The sequence below is a fragment of the Homalodisca vitripennis genome, chromosome 2 (assembly GCF_021130785.1).
Source record: "Homalodisca vitripennis isolate AUS2020 chromosome 2, UT_GWSS_2.1, whole genome shotgun sequence".
Classification (NCBI taxonomy): domain Eukaryota; kingdom Metazoa; phylum Arthropoda; class Insecta; order Hemiptera; family Cicadellidae; genus Homalodisca; species Homalodisca vitripennis.
The window spans coordinates 148,596,213-148,617,232 of record NC_060208.1 but is presented as its reverse complement, the minus strand read 5'-3'; positions in this window follow the sequence as shown (position 1 = coordinate 148,617,232).

The window sequence follows — 21,020 nt, the reverse complement described above, 5'->3', positions numbered from 1 at the left end:
ACTTAGTTTATTAACAATTTACTTGGTTAACTACCATATCACATTACTTATAACTTTTTACACAAGTACCCAGGCACCTTTTTGCCAGTAAGCAGTAACCTTGGTGCAGGCAAACACTAATTGTTACGCTTACAAGTAATCATAAAATTTCCAACTAACATTAGCACCATATTTTTTTTAAATGGTTGCCGTTTTATTTTAAATATGAACTAAATGTAATAATAATCTTGGTCCCACAAGGAGTTTGTTTTAAATTATAAAAATTTTCCAATCTAATTACAAATTTTAGATATTTTTGTTCGATAAACAAAATTTTGATTTGAAAAGATCTAAACGTTATTTTACTAAAAACTATCTGAATTGGTTAAACATAGCTAAAAAGGGGCTTATTTCATCAAATCAATAATGTCATCCAAACAACAGCTTTTAAAAAGTATTACGATTATGAATTAGACCTAGATAAAAATTGTAAAATAAGCATGCACATTTTTATTTTCAATTTCAGTTTTGGTATAAATTTGTTTTTAAACTATTTTTGAGACTAACTGACGCAATATTTATCCGTCATGTTGATACAGTATTTTAACTTTTATACAAAATTAAAGTGTTTAATGAATTTGAAATATACATCACAGTTTTAGTAAAATATACTTATATTCTTACTTATAAAATATACCACTTCCACTGTTTGGCTCTTGATTTGTTCTAAAATTACTTTTTGGGGAACCAAAAGTGCAAAAAATTAGTGCAAGATGATTATTATTTTTCATGAGTGGAATTTTTTTAACGTAACAAAATTATTCATTTCAAGCTTAAAACCCATATTATAATAAGAAGAATAATTTAGACTAAAAACAACATTTTCCAAAGCAGTTTAAGACAGTTGTAGGTTTTCATTATGTAATACAATTTAAAACTATTCAAATTCATAAACTTTTTCATGTACATAATTTATTTTAAGCATTACATTAGTGTATTTTAAGTATCAATTTCAAATGTAAGCATCCTATTAAAATATGATGATCTAATATTTTTGTTTGTTTCAGGAAAAGTTTGGAGGGTCACCAGCAGGAGAAAAGATGAATATTTAATTTTGTTTTAAACATCATTCTGATCATGTGAATGGGTTTTATCAATGCAACTGTGAGTCTAGTGTCCCTTGTTTGTTATCTCAAACTTTGTATCTGTGATAGTCAGGCCTCACAGCTTCATCCACTGATTTGAAATACATAATTTATAGAACTAGACAATATGTGGGTTTAGAGTTATTTCTTGTTTGGCTCACACAAAAAATGACAACGTAGTAGATTTTTTGAATGTTTGAGTGAATTGTTGAAATAAAAAGTATTTTACAAAGTTAGTGATTATGAAAATAAATTATGTAAATATAAGTAAAATATTTTGTTTTTTATATTATATATAATTAATTGCTGTTATTTCTAATATTGTTTCAACTATTTAGTCTTTAGTCATATCTGTTAATTATTTACGATATTTTATTCTTGTTATTGTGTTACAGTTTATATTTTTGTTTATATATATATATATATATATATATATATATATATATATAGTTGTACAATATTTACTAATATTTAATGAAAGCAAAACCTAATTATTGTAATAATATAAGACTGACTAGATGTATTGTATCCAATGATTAAAGAAATTCTTGAATCTCAAGCTCCTATCCCAATCCCATTGCCCCAACCCTCACCCCTAATCAGTTCTATTATCTCTCCTTCAGCTGATAAAGCTGAAATTCCTACCAATAACGGCTGCTTGGTTCCTAAATATTTTTAAAGCAGCTTGGTTCCTAAATATTTTAAAGCAGCCTGGCTCCTAAATACTTTAAAGCAGCTCACATCAATCACAGAGTTTATAGTCCAAATTCAAGATCATAGAAATAACTTTTTCTCACTCGGATTTACTTCTCAGGGAGGTTCTGGTATCAGCCCCCAAAAGTGCAAATGAAGGACTTTGAAAGTATTCCCTCATGCCTCCTTCTGGATTGTAGTCATATATTGATTACAAGGGACCTCAATACAAATTCACTTATCTGAGTTGTCATGATTACCTCCATAGACTGGTTATCTAGACCTGATGAATCAGTATCGCTGGCTTTGTAAGCAAGTTATGCAATAACTTGGTTGATCCCCATGCAATCAGTAGTCTGTTCAATGAGTTTTTTATTTTATAGGTATTGATTTTTCAATCATTCCACAATTAGCACCAAAAAGAAAATATGACAACAGCTCAACAACTTGTAAAGCTTACTTTTATGCTTTATCAGTGCTATTTTCCCATCAAATCTTAAAATAGCAAAAGTAATTCCATTATTCAAAAAGAGTGATTCAAAGGATCCCTCCAACTACAGACCATTATCACTACTGCCCACCTTTACAAAAATTTATGAAAGAGCAGCTTCAACCCAATTAGTGCATTATATTGAGACTCAGTATGTACATGATGAGAAACAACATGGTTTTCAGACTTGTGAGATCAAAACTACTGAAAAAGTCGTATTGTTTGCAGTTATTCTCCTCTTGCACAGATTCATCACGGCATTCCACAGGGCTCAATTCTAGGTCCACTATTCTTCATCTTTTATTTAAAACGCCTACCACTTTCATTTTATGGTGGTCCAACAGAAAATTTGTGCCTATATGCAGATGATGCCAGTTTAAAGATTAGTGAAAAATCATTAAATAATTTAGAAAAATAATACAATCCTAAGTCTAATAGGTATGAACAATTAATTAAGTAAGCAAATTTATTATTAAATGCAATTAAAACGAATTATATCATGTCCTCAACCAGGAAAAGTAAACAACCCATTAATTCAGTTATAAATGTTAATAATTAAGTTTTGAAAAAAATAACTTCCACAACATTTTTAGATTTAATTGTAGATCAAACTTGACATGGAGTCTTGACATTGACCATGTAGTAAGTAAAGTTACTTCAGGAGTATATTGCTATTTAGCAAATGTTAATATTTTGGTTCAATTAAATACAATAAAGGCACTCTATTATGTACTGGTCAAATCAATCTGTCGCTTTAGGTACTGCTATTTATGGTGATACATGAAAGCAGAACTTAGATAGAATTCTTCTTCAATAAAGAGCTACATGAATCATGTTGAATCTAAAATTTGACGTTTCAGTTCACCAACATTTTTCTCACTTGGGTATTATGACTGTTTTTATGTGTGTTTCATACATACAACACTACACGTTAAACAATTATGTAATTATAGTTTAATTAATAGGCTAGGTGACAGACATACATATTTTACCAGACATGGAAACAAAATTTTCATTGACTTCCATAGACTAAAGCTCTTTATACAAACAGAAAATTAAAGTGCAGTTACAAAATGTTTATCAAGGCTTTCTGTAAAATTGAGAGGCATTACTAACTTTTAAAAATGTTCAAAGAGCTAAAATTGTATTTAACAGAGAAACCATTGTATGGGTCAGCGGAACTATAATTAATTTAGTTCTTTTATCATATACTCTATATATTTGATCAATATATTATATGTGTGTGTGTTTTAGCTTTTAAGTTTAAGTTTAATCCAAAGATGTTTTTCAATGTATACCACTATATACTTTATGAATAAAATTATTTTCAATTCAATTCCTTAACACAACACGTCAACCATTTATTTTTTGATAGGAATCAAACTAAAAACTGTCATGTGGTGTAATGTCAAAACTGTGCTTACTACAGTATTATGACAAAGATAAACAACTAGGACTCATTATTAACAAACTGGGTTGGGCAGATACAGTTGTGCTCATATGTAATAGGGTGTTTGCTGCTGTACACACTGTTGCAAATAAAACAGTTCCTGCTTTTTCATATCAAACTTCTGTTACTGAAAACAGTTGTATTCCTCACTTAAACTACTGCAATGCTGTAATCAATTACATGAATGAAGTTCTCAGGGCTAAACTGCAGATTTAAAAACTATTGCATCCGTTTTTTTGTTTAATCTCAAATGAAATGACTATGTAATAGTTTATTACATTAAAATTTCTACATTAAACCTAATCGTATTTTAGTTTTGGTTTGTTATATTATTTAAACAGTTCCCCAACGTATCTGGCAGAAGGGGATGAGACAGGAGTACATTCTGGAATACACAACCCCCAATCATAGGACCTAGAGCATATATACCGATCCACGACTCAACCGTCCCATACCTGCCCTTAAAACATTACTTCTGCTCACTAGTACCATGTACCTCATGTAAATTGTAATGAATAAGGTTTGCATGAGTAGAAACTAAGTTTTAAGTTATTTCTGTTCTCTTATTGTAAATAATTATATATGTTGTTTTTATAGTTATCTTTAAAAATAGATAAACTTATTTGTAAATTTTCAATTTGGATTAATTGATTGTATTGAGGTTCAGTTTAAGATTAGTCCTTAATTTCCATCCTCACTTATAGAAAATCATTTTCTATTCATCATTCTAAGTCTATTCCAAATATAACTTACTACTAAAAAATGTGTAACATAACATAATTATTATAAATAATTACCTTGAAAAATCATATTCTTTCTGCATTTTGGAGCCTTTTTTACTCACCCTTATAATTAATATCCCTTTAATGAAATATGCTGTAGTCTTTTAGTTATAAACTGTAAAGTAAAATAATTTGGGATTTTCAGTAATTTTTAAACTATCCTTACAGTAGAACCTCGGATAAGTCGGATTAATCGGGACCCCGGCGGCCGATCCGGGTTAACGAAAAATCCGGGGTGAGCCGCCGGAGAATTAGGTAAAAATTAAATAAAAATACGGTTTGTATAAACCTTACAGATTAAAACTCCATTATAATTGTACCAAAACATCAAAACATCATTGCACATTTAATTATTATTAATCCATACAGTACATTTATAACTGTTCATTTTCCTAGGTAAAAACAGGTCTCTTCAAACATGAGTAATTTCAGCTCGGGCGATGTTTCTTGCCTGCCGCTCGAAATAGAACCATTAGTTCGTTTTATGTCTTTGGTCACTGCATCTTCCATGCCTCTATCAACTGGATGCTTCCATGTCACCGCGTCCCTACCTCCTCAGCGTTCTGATTCATTAGGCATCATAGGTAAAAACGGACGCGTATCACTTTCCTCGTCATGTAAAATGGTAAAGGGTTCAGGATTTTAGGGGAAATAATGCGTCTGTTAATTGGTTTCCCGAGAATACCTGGGACAATGTACCTGCCACTCGGGCCGCCGATGTGCCATGAGTCACACACTGCATCTGGTCGTACAGGTCCCATCAAATACTGATGCAATCATCGATTCACGGATACATATACACACTCAAAAATATTACGTTTTTTTATTATTGAATTGTTTGTCTGAAAAATTTTTTTAAATTTTTTTTATTGAAAATCGGTCCGGGTTAGGCTCGGTACTTCCGGTAACTGTGTGTTGTTCAGGGTTTCCGTATTGAGTGGTTTTTGGTTTGTAGGTTTAAGGGTCGTTTGTGTTCTGTTAGGCTGGTTTATGTTTTTAAGTTTTTGTTTTATCAGGTTATGGTGGTTAGGCGTATCTTACTGTAAACGTTTCAGGTTCAATAACGCTATTGTATATTAGCCACATTAGTTATCCTTATTTTTGGTAAAATAGATCAATTAATTATGTAGTATTCCTTTGATTACATTAAAATTGAAATTGGATTACAATTTTATACAAAATGACAAGGTGTTGTTATTTTGCACTTATGTATTGTGTTAATTGTATAGGTGGAGCAAACATTAACATATATTTATTATTTTTTGTTAAGTTAATAATTAAAGTAAAATATATTGTGGTGATTGTTTTAACTATGTACGGAAATTCCTTATACATACACAGTAGAAACTCCCTAACCTGGCATCTTTGCTACTTTGGCCAATGTTCGGACTGCTAGCAAAGTGCTCAATTATTGAGTGTTGTCCGAAATTAGCAGTGAACCAGGAGTAAGAGGAAAGGGGGGGGGGGTACCCCAAAAATCAAAACATTTTTCTGCTTTATTCCGCCTATCTTTCAGTGCTTTTATTGAGTGTGTAGAAAATTTTTTAAGTAAATACATTTGTTGTGTTTCGTAATTAAAAGAACAAAGGAACAAACTGTTTTAATTCTGTTTATTATTTATAAATGTAATTTAATATTTCATAAAGTATTATAGGACTTAATAAAAACTCCATTAACACTATATAAACCTGGTTTTCAACAGTTACAATGTTATTCTGAAATCACTTGAAATGGGGAATTTTTTTCTTATGTTTGTTATCTTTACATTTTTGTCTTTCAAGAACTTCACAACATACAATATACAAATTTAATAAGTTGACCAGTAACTTTAGATTTTATTGATTCAGGCAAGTCTTATTAAAGGATATCTATGCATACTAGTTGCTTCATTCCAAGTGGGACAAACTTAATTTAATGCATCATCTTTTCTTCTTTCGTTTTTCTATTTTATATATTTGCTGGTTGATTTCCTTGTTGAGGGCTCTATCACACTTTCTACATTTTGTTATTGTTATTTATTTAACTAGATTTTCTTCATTGTCAATGTGCTATCTAGTTTGAAATATTATCTAACGGTATAGATTGTTGAATTTCATTTTGAGCATTATCTTGATGTTCAATAACAGCATAATTTTCAACTGGAATGATGGCATTATGTGGGGGGGGGGGGGGGTGGGGGGGGGGGGGGGTGGGGGGGGGGGGGGGTGGGGGGGGGGGGGGGTGGGGGGGGGGGGGGGTGGGGGGGGGGGGGGGTGGAAATTTTCAAAAAGTGCTGAGTATTATGGCCCTTAACTCTTGGCTAAGGTTTAGCTTGTGAAATTTTTACATTCAACTTGCCTTTCTGTATGTTTCAATTTACTTTTTAATGTTTGTTACCAATAGCAAATTTGAGTTTTAAAATCATTCTAGTAGAAGGAATTGTTTTAATAAATTTATTGATAGTCCTCTTCCTGAAAGCTGTATTGTTCTATCTTTGCAACCACCAAAGCTATTAAATTTCTATAAAAACTATAACATTAGGCTGATTTATTGTACATTTACTGTCCAAATCATCTGTTCACTTATGTGTCGTTGGGTTTAACAAGCTATAACGTAACGTATAATACCGTTATATCACACATCAGAGATGTTGGCAACAAATAGGAAACTTCGTGAATAATTAGATCCAGCAGTAAAGGTTGTGGTTCCGCTCAGATCCAATTATCATATGAAAGCACAATCAGTCCGACACTGCTTTCATTGCGGACGGGATGTCAAAGTAACCGGATTTGCATTGAAGTGTCAAGCAGTCATGTTATACGTTTTGGCGTTGATATACGTACACGATTTGTACATATAGTAGTGAAGCATATTTAGTAGGCGATTAAGTCCAGATTATACTGTCGAGATTACGTTTGGCGTACCTACGAAATTGACTGCCAGTAGTCGAGCGGAGCAATAGCGCTGGAGTTTGGGTCTGAGTTAGAGATATCGCAGTTTAGAATCTGACTGTGGTAACTGTACTTTTTCAGTACCATCAGTATGGTATCAGTACCATCGAAGTTGCCTTCTCCTCCTTCTATTTTATACAATCTCACACAGGCCAGTGGCCTAAAGAGAAGGGAAGGCTATAAACAGGAAAAACTTATAATTGAAAAATTTATGATGAAAAGTAGCATCCCATTATTTACTCGGCTATTGGGCTCACACAAAATTGAAGTGTTTGACAATGACGGTTAAAATTCTAGTTGTACTGATGACCATGTTAATTGTTGCTCAAAAAAGGACAATGTTAAACCTCATGCAACATCAAATACTTTTTATCTAGATGTATTTAATACGCATTCTAACTCTTTTTCTTTTTTTTTCTTTTTTAAAAAACTTAAACGATGAAGGACAAACGTTTTTGAAGTTTTTCTTCAATTGATATATCTGAAAAAAACTGAAAAGTGTCTGGAAGCGTCTTCCTAAACATGCTGTTCACGAGTATCGACTGAATTAGGCTAATGACGGTACATATAATAGGATCATATCATACATTAGCAGGATACAGGATACAAAATGGAAATTCACGTGAGTGACTAATTAGATCCGGTATAGAACCTGTGGTTCTGCTTAGATTTAATTACGACCTGAGAGCGCAGTGAGCTCGGCCCAGCTTTCATTACGGACAGGACGTTAAAGTGACCGCACTGTCCGCCAGTTAAAGTTATATTTGCTTTGGTTTTTGATGTGAGCTTGGGATTTATTTTTGAAAAGATGAAGAAATTATACGAGCAAATACGCGAAAGTGCTCTTACAGTATTTGTATATACAGTTTTATATACTGAGCTTACCCTATTATAACACGACATTGGCGTTGTATAGCCGTTATAAATCCAAAATTAAGGTGCTAATTAAAAATAATTTCAAAATAAAATTATAAAATGTAATTTTCAATTGTTTGTCTAGCCATTAATTGTGGTTAAAGAAAATCAGAGCCACACAGCAAATTGGCCATTTTTACCGATGAAGATCAGAGCTGCTGCCTTTTGTATTTTCAGAACGATAATAAGTCAGTACATACTATCAGACATATTCTTTAAGTAGAGGCAGAATATGGACCCAACTAAACGAGATACTGCTAGATCATTAAAGACGAACAAAGAATTTTAAGGAAAACCTACGTCATTGTTTGACGAGCAACACTTGTGTCACTTTCCTTTAGAAATTACGGCCTCTTTACAAAACCTGAGCTCATCATTAAAACTTTCAATCTCAGGTTATCCTTTTTTGTAAGGATGCGTAATATAGAAACATCTACTCTGACGGATATCTCTAATTTCGTTCTATATCAGTTCACCTTATTTCAGTCACCTAGAGATTTTTTATGATATTTAAAATACGATTTAAACAATTCAGTAGCCTTTAATGACCTTTCATATTCCAAAGATTCTACCTTTGACAGAGCATATATTAAACATTCATAATATATCACTTCATTTTAAAACATAATTAAATATTATTAAACTTTTCTAATCAGACCAGAACAGAGGCCAATGTTATATTTTTAGAAGAATCATTGTGATTTACAAACAACAAAATACTTGCAGAGGTATAAACAAAGCAGGCGAGAAGCATCCCCAAAAAACTTAGATACTTCCAAACCATTCAATAAGTAAAAGAAATTTTACGAAAAACTTATGTCAACGTTGGAAGAGTAACATTTGTTTTACGTTATTTTGAAGTGTACAGACGCTATACAAAGCCTGATACCCTCATTAAGTCTTTTTAATCACAGATTGTCATTTGTCATAAGGATATGGTACAACATGGAACATTACTTTCTATTCAACAAAAATCTTAATTTCAAACAGGTAACAGTTGGTTCAATGTATTCTTTACGTGTTTTGAATGAATGAATGAATGAATATTTATTTTCCTCATAGAAACACAGATCACAGCAAATACACAAAACAGGAAACGATTTCCGCATGGGCGTAACCTGAGGATGGAGATCGAGACGCGATCAGCAGCATGACTAATTATATACTAATTAACAGTATCACTACTGTAAAGTCTTCGGGACGGAAAAATTACACAATTCAAAAATGAAGTTTACAATATAAATATTTATTAATGTACCGTATATATACTCTTAATAATAACAAAGTGAAAACAAATACATCATAGCAACTACTACAAAGCACAAACAAGTATTAGACAATAAGATGACTACCAGATAACAAAGTCAGATATGAGTATGTGATTATGAATGAGTAATAAATAATAACAACAATATTAACTTCATTGTCTAAAAGAAAAGATTATATCGATAACAGTTTACAGTTGTCAGTTTATATACTGATAATTTTAATTTGCCTTACGTCTATTGAATACTTTATAGGCAATCTACTAATTTAAGCTGGAAATACGTAAAATACTGCAATTGTTAGCATACAATCGCTGTATCCGTTATTAACAGTGAGTGAGTCGTAACAAATTCCATTAAACGAACGATTTTGAATAATATGCTACGTCAATCTCTCTCTAGAGTGCGTATTTTAATAAAACATTGGGGTTTAGCGTTTCTATATGTAAATAAGCTTCTGCGACAGTATTTACCATGATCTGTATTTCAATACGTAATGCCATGATAGTGGTGGTATTGGACGTTCTGTAGTGTGCTCTACTCAATGGAGCATTCATATGAGTATTGATTGTTCGCAATTGGACGTATTGACTCTGTGCGTTGGTACCTACTATCGCATGTTTGTTAAAACTATTTAAGTTATGTCTGCTTGAGTATAAAATTTATATGACGAAATAAAGTATTTTAATGTTTAATTCTGAGGCATTTGATCAAATTCTAGTTGGACCCCTCGGAGTGTCATCCATCACCTACACCAATCCTATTTTAGAATCATCTGATATTGAAATAGTTAAGTATTGTGCAAGAAGGCACAACACCTGGTACATTATATATTTAAACTTAAATAAGTATAGTACTGAGGTCTGAGAGAACAGATTCTTAATGAGGATCTTTGAGGTGACTTTAATATCCTTACAGAACTCTTTAGCATCAGTTTCAGTGGTTTCTAGTTAAACTTTAGAGAGCAAAGATAGGATACCTTGAGGTGAGAGGAATAAATAGGTTTCTCCATTACATGACCTTCTTGAACAATTTTCTATACAGACACACTGATGTAAAAGTAGCTTCTCTTACCTTATTATTATTATTATTTATTTTTTTTATTTATATATTTTATATTATTTTTAATTCAAGGCGAGTAATTTGAAGTAAATGTTATTGCCTGAAATTCTCTATTGAAAGACTTTAGGCGTACTATCAAGCAAAATACACTTTTCCTTCCCATTTATGATTGACAGCTACGAGAAAATTGCATAATAAATAAATAAAAAAGAAACTGAGTATAATAATATGAAATTTTACATGAATGTGACAGTAGCGCATTGGGATATAAACCTGAAATTTGCATGCAACTTCTACGAAGCCTGTTACGTGACACCTGGCGTGGCTTCCTCCTACCTTGTCGGTACTTTATGAATAGGACTGCATATAATTATCTTTACTATGTTGTGTTTCTTAGTAATATGTTTACAGTTTACTGTTAACTGTCTTAGGTTTAGATAATGATTTTAATACATAATGAGGTATCTCTAGATTAAGAGAAGGAGATGTCCGACGCTACATCATTGTTTACAAGCTATAAGTCACGTGAGATCAAGTACAGCTTTTATTTATAAAGTATTTTATTTATTTATCAAGTATCTTGTTACAGTTCACCAGTTTCGTAATATCAGTTATCGGAGTATCGGAAAGATATTGTAAAAATAACTTTCCTTCTGTTCCATTTACGATTATTTACCATGTAATTCTATCCGTTGGTTATTTTCATCCGATTGTTTGGTATAATACGTTTTGAAACGAACATTTGTACCAAAATTTTTCTTTACAATTAATGTGGATATTTATTGAAGAAGATAAAGTAAAATCCACAGTAAATGCTTACAAATAATTTATCTAATGTTGAATTAAATAATATTCAACTAAGAAATCACCTGTCATATAGTCTAATTATAAGAGCTATTATTTCAGTAGCTGCTAAAATAAACGGAACTTTTATGTGCGAATGGGAGGTCCTGTAAGTAAAAGTAAAGTAAAGTAGTCTTATTTTGCCAGGCGAAGTTAGGACTAAGTAAAGGGGACAATTCGTAACTGAAGGTAAATCCGTAGATAAACTTAATCAGTGGAGATGTAGTTTTGAGTATACACTACATTTCGCGCATGACAGAACTCAGATCAAATCATGAGTTTTTCATTATTTTAGTTGCTCTAAGCTCCTTTTAGAGGTTTATAAAGGTTCGTAACACATACAGAAATTCTATGCACTTATATTTTAGGTTCATTTATTTATATCCACGCTTTATCATGGAGGAGTTTTATGAATACTTATAAGCTCGTATATTCAGTTGCTTTTTAACTGACAGAGAAGGCCTACTTAAATAATCAACTTTTATAATAACAGCTACGTTAAAAAATCTACTAAATACTATCATAAGGAGAGGTTATAAAATGTTATTCATGAAGTCTTCATCAGTTTTGTTTCATTATTATTTTGAATTTTACTCTTCCACATTAAATTTAAATTGTCTATAAATGATAATTTCTGTAAACCTGTAATGTATTTGAGACTACTTAACACAACGTATAGTTTTCCTGAGTATGATGACAGAATTTAGTTTTCAAATTTAACTGTGTTAGATTTATGTTACCCAACTATACTATGCAAATGTAGATACTAAAATAATTTGTGTTAGTATCTTTTATCTACTTGGCAAGATCTCTCGCAAAAAATTAATTCCACGTTTTAATTAAATATATGTTATCACTTCTCACTTTTGATTGTATACACCAGTACAGTATATTTATTTACATGGTATGTTTAAAAATAATAGAGTTACATATATTAGCTTTATCGTAAATTATTAAAATAGAGGATACATACTGGAAATGAAATTGAACACTTAATATCTAGTCTGAGCCCGTGATCGCGATAGATTACTTTTTTTACCTGAGAGCACTATCGGTCTAGCACAATTTTCATTACGGATGGAACATCAAAGTAATCGCATTGGCCTGGAAATGTCCACTCGTTGAAGTTAAATTTGATATTGGTTTAATATGCGCCTTATATTTGTATGTGTCAAATTGAATATTGACTGCTGAATTACATTACGTACACTCAGTAGAAAAGATTTAATCGGTTTTATTAAAGTAAACGTTAGCATCGATTTTCATTCAGGTTGTTTACTATTAAACATGTTAAATAATATCAGTTTCAAATTGAGACAACTAATTAAAAGTGTTCCGGTATAACAAAATTAATGTTAAGAAAAACAAAAAAATAACGTGAACTTTGATACGCTTTTTAAACAACCAAACCCGCTACAGGACACGTAAACAGAAACAAATGAAAATATATGGAATACTACTAACTTGTAATAAAAACTTAATATGAGAGAGGTGTGCTGCTGATTAACCTTGACGGTAATAAAGCAATAAAGTTGTACAGTTACATCCATATCCGCTAGGAGGATTGGCGTTGTTAAAGCGTTGTTTATAAGTAATTTATTCAAGTCACGTGACAACAAGTTGAGATAGTCTCGTTAGTCTCTTGTCACAGTTTATCTTCCACTTATCTGATATAAAAATGTCAGTAAAACCCTCAACACATTGAAAGCGTAAAATTAAGTTTTGTTCTGTTTATGATTTTTCGCTAGTAAATTTTACGATAAGCTATTTTTGTGCCAATTATTTTGTAAATTTAGTTTTGATTTCTGCATGTCTTACAAGCTATTCAATTTCCATAAGTATTTAAGAATGTACATTCGTACATTGAGTTCTTATATTTTTGGACTAAATCATAAAATGATGAATGGTTTAGTTTTATTTGTATAAAAGGATTTATGTCTCTTAAGTATTAGACAACTATGTATGTCTTTACAATGTAAAAGAAAATTCCGCTGCATGAGGTGAATATGTTATCATCTTAATTACAATAATTTGCTGAATGTTTTTAATCTGATTGAATCTGTTTTTGATCTGAGATTGAATGAAGTAGCGGGTAACACTGTTGATATGCCCAAGCTTTGTCACTAGAACTTGTGTCAGTTTAAAGGCCTTAATACAAATGTATGTCAAATTTATTCTATGTCAACAACTTCTTGGCACACAGCAAACAACTATTAGGTCAACTAATGTTTATTTAATAGTTTAAGAATAGTTCTCACGTTTTTAATTAAATATATAATTTAATCTGTAAACATAGAAAAGTATAAGGAAATCATTTCAAGAGAGTGAAAATGAAGAAAACTTCCTTAGTCCACTGGTAAATGTATCGATGTTAAGAAACCATTTCAGCAACTAGTCGAGTCAGCTTGACATAATAGGCTCTTCTGCATTCCACCTCCTCTCTCATCCTGCAATATATCATTGCTCTATTCCAGCTATATCTCTTACATCTTGCAAATCTATTATTCTTCCTTCAGTTAATATAGTATTAATATATTACTAGTAATAATAGTTGCTATAGTTTTCATTGGAACTGTTTTATTTAAAGACAGTTATATTATTAAATTGTCCTTAATATATACATTCACAGTCGTTTTAAAAGCTTCAATATGGATTGTGTACCACAAATTAACCTATTTATTATTTTAAAATTAAGTTCAGAGTTGATAGGCAAACATGGTTTTTTTATTTATTGTGCTCGATAGTGAAACCAAATCCATCGATTTGTCAATTAGGCATGCAGTAGAAATGTTATTAAATGTTTCATTTTGTGTAAGACGAAAAGTATTTATAGTAATCGTTATTTTTATTAAGGCGTTCAAAGAACCTCCTTAATTTTCCTCCGCGGAATTAATATTATTGTATGTTTAAACTGTTATAATAACTCTTAAGTGCACGAGTATCTGGTGTTTATTTAGCAAAGATACTACATAAAGTCCCCAAATTTGTGTAAACATTTCTATAATAAAATCCAATTTTTGGATTGTTGCAGTGTAATATTTATTAATTTCTTTAGATTCTTATATGTTTCTACAAAATAATATTATTCAAAGATTTTCCCTAAAAGCACTGAGTCTCAAATTGAATCAATGACTAACAACATTTTAAACGGCGAGAAGGGTGAGTGACTGCCCTTCTTAACATATTTGGGGACGTGGACACTTCTTTACTGTTCAAAGAACGAATTTTGCTCGGCTCACTCAATCACTCACTACCAATTTCCCCATTTTCTTAATTTCAAACCCTAAAACCAACACACAAATAATGCTTAATGCATTGAAAGTTTGAGTATATGCTGAGTATATTATGTGCTTAAAAGAAATTTATAAACGATTAAAAATTTGTATAGTAGCTAATTTAGAACCTGCTAATGGATAAGTTAAGCAATGGATCTTTACTTTATTTCTTCGAGTTAAAAAAATTGTGTAATTAAGTCAAAAACCTGTTAAAACTACATACTCTTAAGTCAGTTACAGTATAGTAAGCATATGATTGTTCTTCTCGTGCCAAATAATTATTATTTCAGTCAGTTCTGAATTGATGCCCACGTAATAATTATAAATCAATTATTATACAACAGTTTGTAAGTATCACGACACTTTAGTAACTATACTACGGAAGCCCATGAAACTTTGCACACACGAGTGGCGCTCACTGAGTAAAAGTTTACCTCTTTCAACTTAGGACTTCCTCCCACTGACCTTTAAAATTTCAATAGAAATTACTGAACCCAACCCTATAGAGTCTCGCAAAGCCGTTTGTAATACCTAAAAGACGTTCATTAAAAAACATTTGTCTCTGACCTCGTACTTCGATATAATTTAATTTTTAATTTGATAAAATTGAACCAGGTGCAATTAACACTTCATAGTCATTAGTGGCAACAAAAAAAGGTAATCAAGGTTTTACTAACTCTTGCAAAACTTTTAAATAAAAATACATTACTCCGATATATAAATTGTATATTTAAGCTAACATAATTGAATTAGGTTTTCAAACATACGACAGTCCAATTGGGACCGATCGATACACATAACATGACTTCTGCTCCATTGTGTAGAGTAGACCACAGCGCGTCCAATATCATTACCTATTGACATACAGATAATGTTAAATACTGTCATAAAAGTGTATTGACATACATAATCGTAAAACTTTTATGTGTTATTAAAATAGGCACTCCAGAGACAGACTGACCTAGCACATTATTCAAAACCGTTCGTTTAACGGAAGTTGTTATTACTCATGGAATAACGGATAAAACTATTGTATATTAACAATTACCTGTTTTAAATATCTTACGAATTTACAACTTAAATTAGTAGATCGCCGATTAAGAATTTCGTAGACGTAAGGCGAATTAAAATGATCAGTATCTAGCACGCAATGACTAAATTGAACTTGGCTGTTACCGGTTTGAAATTCAGACTTTTAATGAAGGTAAAGTACAGTTCCTTGTTATACCATATACTTACGACAAATGACGATCTGTGATTAAAATACTTAATGAGGCTCTCAGCTTTTGTATAGAGTCTGTACATGTCAAAAGAACGTGGATACAAATGTTATTCTTCCAACGCCGACAAGACTTTTTCTTAAAACTATTTGTTCTTCTTTAATGATCTGGAAGTATCTCGTTTTTGGGGACTGCCCCTTGCCTGTTTCAATTATGCCTCTGCAACTATTGTTCGTTTTTTTAACACTCTAACCATTGTAACACTATAAAAGTAGGCTATGCTCTGGCCTTACTAGTACGGCGAGTCATTTAATTTCATAGTTTATTATGTCGTTTTGTGTGCCGTAACAGCTGACTAAAATAAAGGGATGCTACTTTTATTTCTCTATTTAATTGTTTTTAAAAAAGGTCTATCTCCTTTTTAATCCCATTCTGCACGTCATCATGAGCCTTGGCCTTCACGAGAATGGTATAAAATAGAACGAGGAGGAGAGTCGGTACAGACATGGACGATGGTACTAATAAAAAGTACACCGATCACAGACAAGACCCATTAGTTTGTTATGACACAATATCAATTAAAACGTCTGTATAATAACATTTAATTATATGTTTTCCAATTATATATTAATTATATGAGATATTATGAATATTTAATACTCACTCTTTCAATGGTAGAATTGCAATCTTTGGAATATGACAGGTCATTAAAGACTACTGAACTATTTCAATCATATTTTTAAATATAATAAAAAATCACTACGTGACTGAATTGAGGTGAAGTAATATAGAATGAAATTCAGTGATATTCATCAGAGTAGATGTAAAGTTTCTATATTACACATCCTTACAAAAAAGGATAACTTGTGATTGAAATTTTTAATGATGAGCTCAGGTTTTGTAAAGAGGCTGTAATTTCTAAAGGAAAGTGACACAAGTGTTGCTCTTCAAACAATGACATAGGTTTTCCTTAAAACTCTTCGTTCTTCTTTAATGATCTAGCAGTATCTCGTTTAGTTGGGTCCATATTCTGTCTCCACTTTAAAGAGTATGTGTGATTGTATTTAGAGACTGATTATCTTTCTGAAAATACAAAAGTCAGCTCTGATCTTAATCAGTAAAAATGGCCAATCTGTTGTGTGGCTCTGATTTTCTTTAACCACAAATAATAGCTAAACAAATAACTGAAAAGTACATTGTATAATTTTATTTTGAAATTATTTTTAATTAGCACCTTAAATTAAGATTTATAACGGCTATACAACGCCATTGTCGTGTTATAGTAGGGTAAGCTCAGCATATAACTGTATATAAAAATACTGTAAGAGCATATTCACGTATTTGTTCATATAATTTCTTCATCGTTTCATAAATAAATCCCAAGCGCACATCAAAACCAAAGCAAATATAACTTTAACTGGCGGACAGTGCGGTCACTTTAACGTCTGTCCGTAATGAAAGCTGGGCCGAGCTCACTGCGCTCTCAGGTCGTAATTAAATCTAAGCAGAACCACAGGTTCTATACCGGATCTAATTAGTCACTCACGTGAATTTCCATTTTGTATCCTGTATCCTGCTAATGTATGATATGATCCTATTATATGTACCGTCATTAGCCTAATTCAGTCGATACTCGTGAACAGCATATTGAGGAACTAAAAATGCAACGCATTAGTATTGCGTTGTATGTGTGAATTTCTTCCTCAAGTGATTGAACACTAAATTGGAAGATTACGAATGGAGGAAAGATAACAAATAACAAATTATTATTCTCTACGTGTTTTAAAATGAAGGTTTAAGAGTAATGTAGTCCTACAAGAATAGTGCTAAATTTCACGCAGTTATAATTTATTTCATTTCCAATCATATAGTTACGTTATATGAGTAATTTTAAGGATATACTTAAGACGCATATAAACTTGTATTATAGTTATATGTATTATATATATATATATATATATATATATATATATATATATATATATAACGATGATATACCGTTACAAGACAGAGTTTCCACGAGAAAACAGTTATCTCCTTTTAGAAGATTGAATTTAATTTACAAAAGCAAAAAGCCGAAAAACAAATTTATGTGTCTCTTTGCGTGGTGCAGCGTCTTTGTTCTTTTCTTCATCGACTTCAACAAGATTTAAAAAGTAGAAGAAAACACTTTTGAACTAAAAATGTATATTTTAGTTACCATGCACTTCAATAAACATATCCCTAGATAAGGGTACGTTTTCCAAATCTTAGTCTAATTTCATACCTTGTTGTAATTTACGTCTTAAAAGTAGTTTTTCTCTAAGCATTACCATTACCTTACATGATGTAAAATGAAAAATAGAATTACAACTTTAAATTATATTACTTTGTGGAATAAATATGACTTGATATTTTAGTAACATTACAATAATGAAACAACATTTAATATTACATTCAAAATTTCCCTAATCCTAAAAATAGCATAACCTATGACAAGAAATTATTATTTTACGCCCAACACCCTTAATCTGTAATTGTTACACAACAGAACGGTAGTTTATATCATAATGATGTAACTTCTCGTAGACTCAAACAGTGCAAACATTACTTTACTGGACATTCCCATCTCAGCATTATTATAAATTAAAACAAATGAAAATAATAACAGTGCAAGATTGGACTTGTAAATTACGTTATACTATATAATCTATTCAGCATGACCTCTACTAAATAGTTTTTGAGATTATAATTAACACATTACACATCTTTTAAAAATAACCTTAATGGAGAACAATTTCAAAAAATTAACATTAAAATACATGTATTATTTTTAAAATATTTTCAAGATGCATTTAAAACATATTTTTCATTATATTAGGAATATAGATTGTAGAATTAATTAACAATAATAGATTAACGTATTTTTTGATGCAGAGAGGGGATTCACCATATCCATGAGCAAGCGGGGAGGATCATCATTTATCGAAACCTGCTTCAATTGCCTGATTGCTGTGATCTACCTTGTTTATAACACACTGATAGAACCTACATCTACAACTGTACCTGAACCCACCGGAAATCTCTTTACATTTCGTTTTTATGCTATAAGTTGATAAGCATTTAGAGTGAACAATTAGAGACATCTATTTTATCAACTACAAACTTTTTATTGCATCATCTTCATCCTCACTTTGTAACGTCTGGTAATATTCTCCATGCATTATTCTAAGTTATGTATGGTCATTGGTCATCTATACAAATATAAGACTTTCTGCACATTTTGAGGGAACATTTTCATATCGATGATACTCGGATATGTATTTAAAGTTTAAGTGCATTTATATACCCTTTATCTATGCAAAACTGAAGCTCAACTCCAGTAGAAGATTCAGCACTGTTCTATATTAAACATTACAAACAATGTGTCCTAATTTAAGCCCAAACTAAATACCTGACGCACAAAAACCTTCTAGTTCAGAGTTTACTTTCAATTAGTAAAAACCCATTAAACAGTTGGCATTACGTCACCAACGTATAGTAAATGTAGGCCTACTTAGCTCAGAGACGGTTTCAATATTTAAAGTAACATTTTAAAACCTACCCTAAAACAGCTTTTGAACAAGGAGATTTTCAATATCTATCTTTGAATTATCTATTATTACTGTAACAATGGACAACCGCTTAAGTACTGACATACTTGACACTCCGTTAACAATAAATGGCTGAATAGGCGTTAAGGTATTTACCAAGAATGTCACTACAGCACCGTGTTATTATGAATGACTACCCAGGTGATGGATGGAGTCTGCCGTATTGGAGTTCGGCAAAGGGCGGATGAATTCCGCAAAGCACAATATTGACGCCATTGTCATGCAAATTATTAGGCCTTTTTGGGAACACGGAGAGTTACCAGTTATTTAAATTTATTATATCATAATCACCGTTTCAAGGGATTTTTGCAGAAATGGAGTTTTTTTCAAGTTTGGAACTTACGAAGGACAAACACTGAAATGTCCGTTTTTATTAACTATTTCCATAATACAACAAGAATTTGACTGATTATAGAATAGGTTACACGTATTATAGGTGTGACACGAATTCCCATTTACTATCGATCAAGTGTCTGAACATGAAAACTACTTCCATAGACACTAACCGGAGCTACAAATTGTTTGTATGCAAATTTGCACAATAAACGGGTATTCAGTTTGATCTGAATACATAAATTTTAACAGGGAAAGGTAAAATCCAAAACATCGTATCTCCATTTTAAATAAAGCAATTGATCATTTTCCTTCCATAGTAGTGGTGGGCAGAGGTCAATGGGTGGTGAAGCAAGGGGAAGGGATGTAGTAAATACTGTTACATAATTAATGTACAGAATGAATGCTCAATTAATTTCCTTCAAAAAATAAGTTGTAATAATTCTTTTGTTTTCTTACTATGCAAATATTAAATTCGTTTTTATATTTGGCTCTTTTCAGAAGGACGGTAAATGGATACAAACTGGTATATAATCAATGTAACAAATTAGAAAAAACAACGAAAAACAATGTAATCTCAGAACTGTGCTTAAATTATACATTATATGACGAAAGTTCTAATTGTAAGACCAAGAACAAGAGGTTCCGACTTAATAATGTTGTGACAGAAAGATATAGTGTAGGCTATATCTTTGTTATAGCTCTAGCTGCTTTTTCCTCTGTGGATATCGAACGATGAACTCAAGAAAAACAAACTAAAATAAACAACAATCAATTTTTGGACTGTTGTACATTTTTTTACCAGTTTTTTTACCAAACTTTTATCTAGCATCGGACGAAATATGATAATTATTTAATTGGCTGTATGTGTTAAACAATTAATGTAGTGAAAAACTGGAACCAATAATTAAAAATAGTCTTACTACATCGATAGACTAGTATAAATACAAGTTCTCTGGGACCTCCAACGACAATGGTCAATAGTCAGCTTCGATGTAGTAAAAAC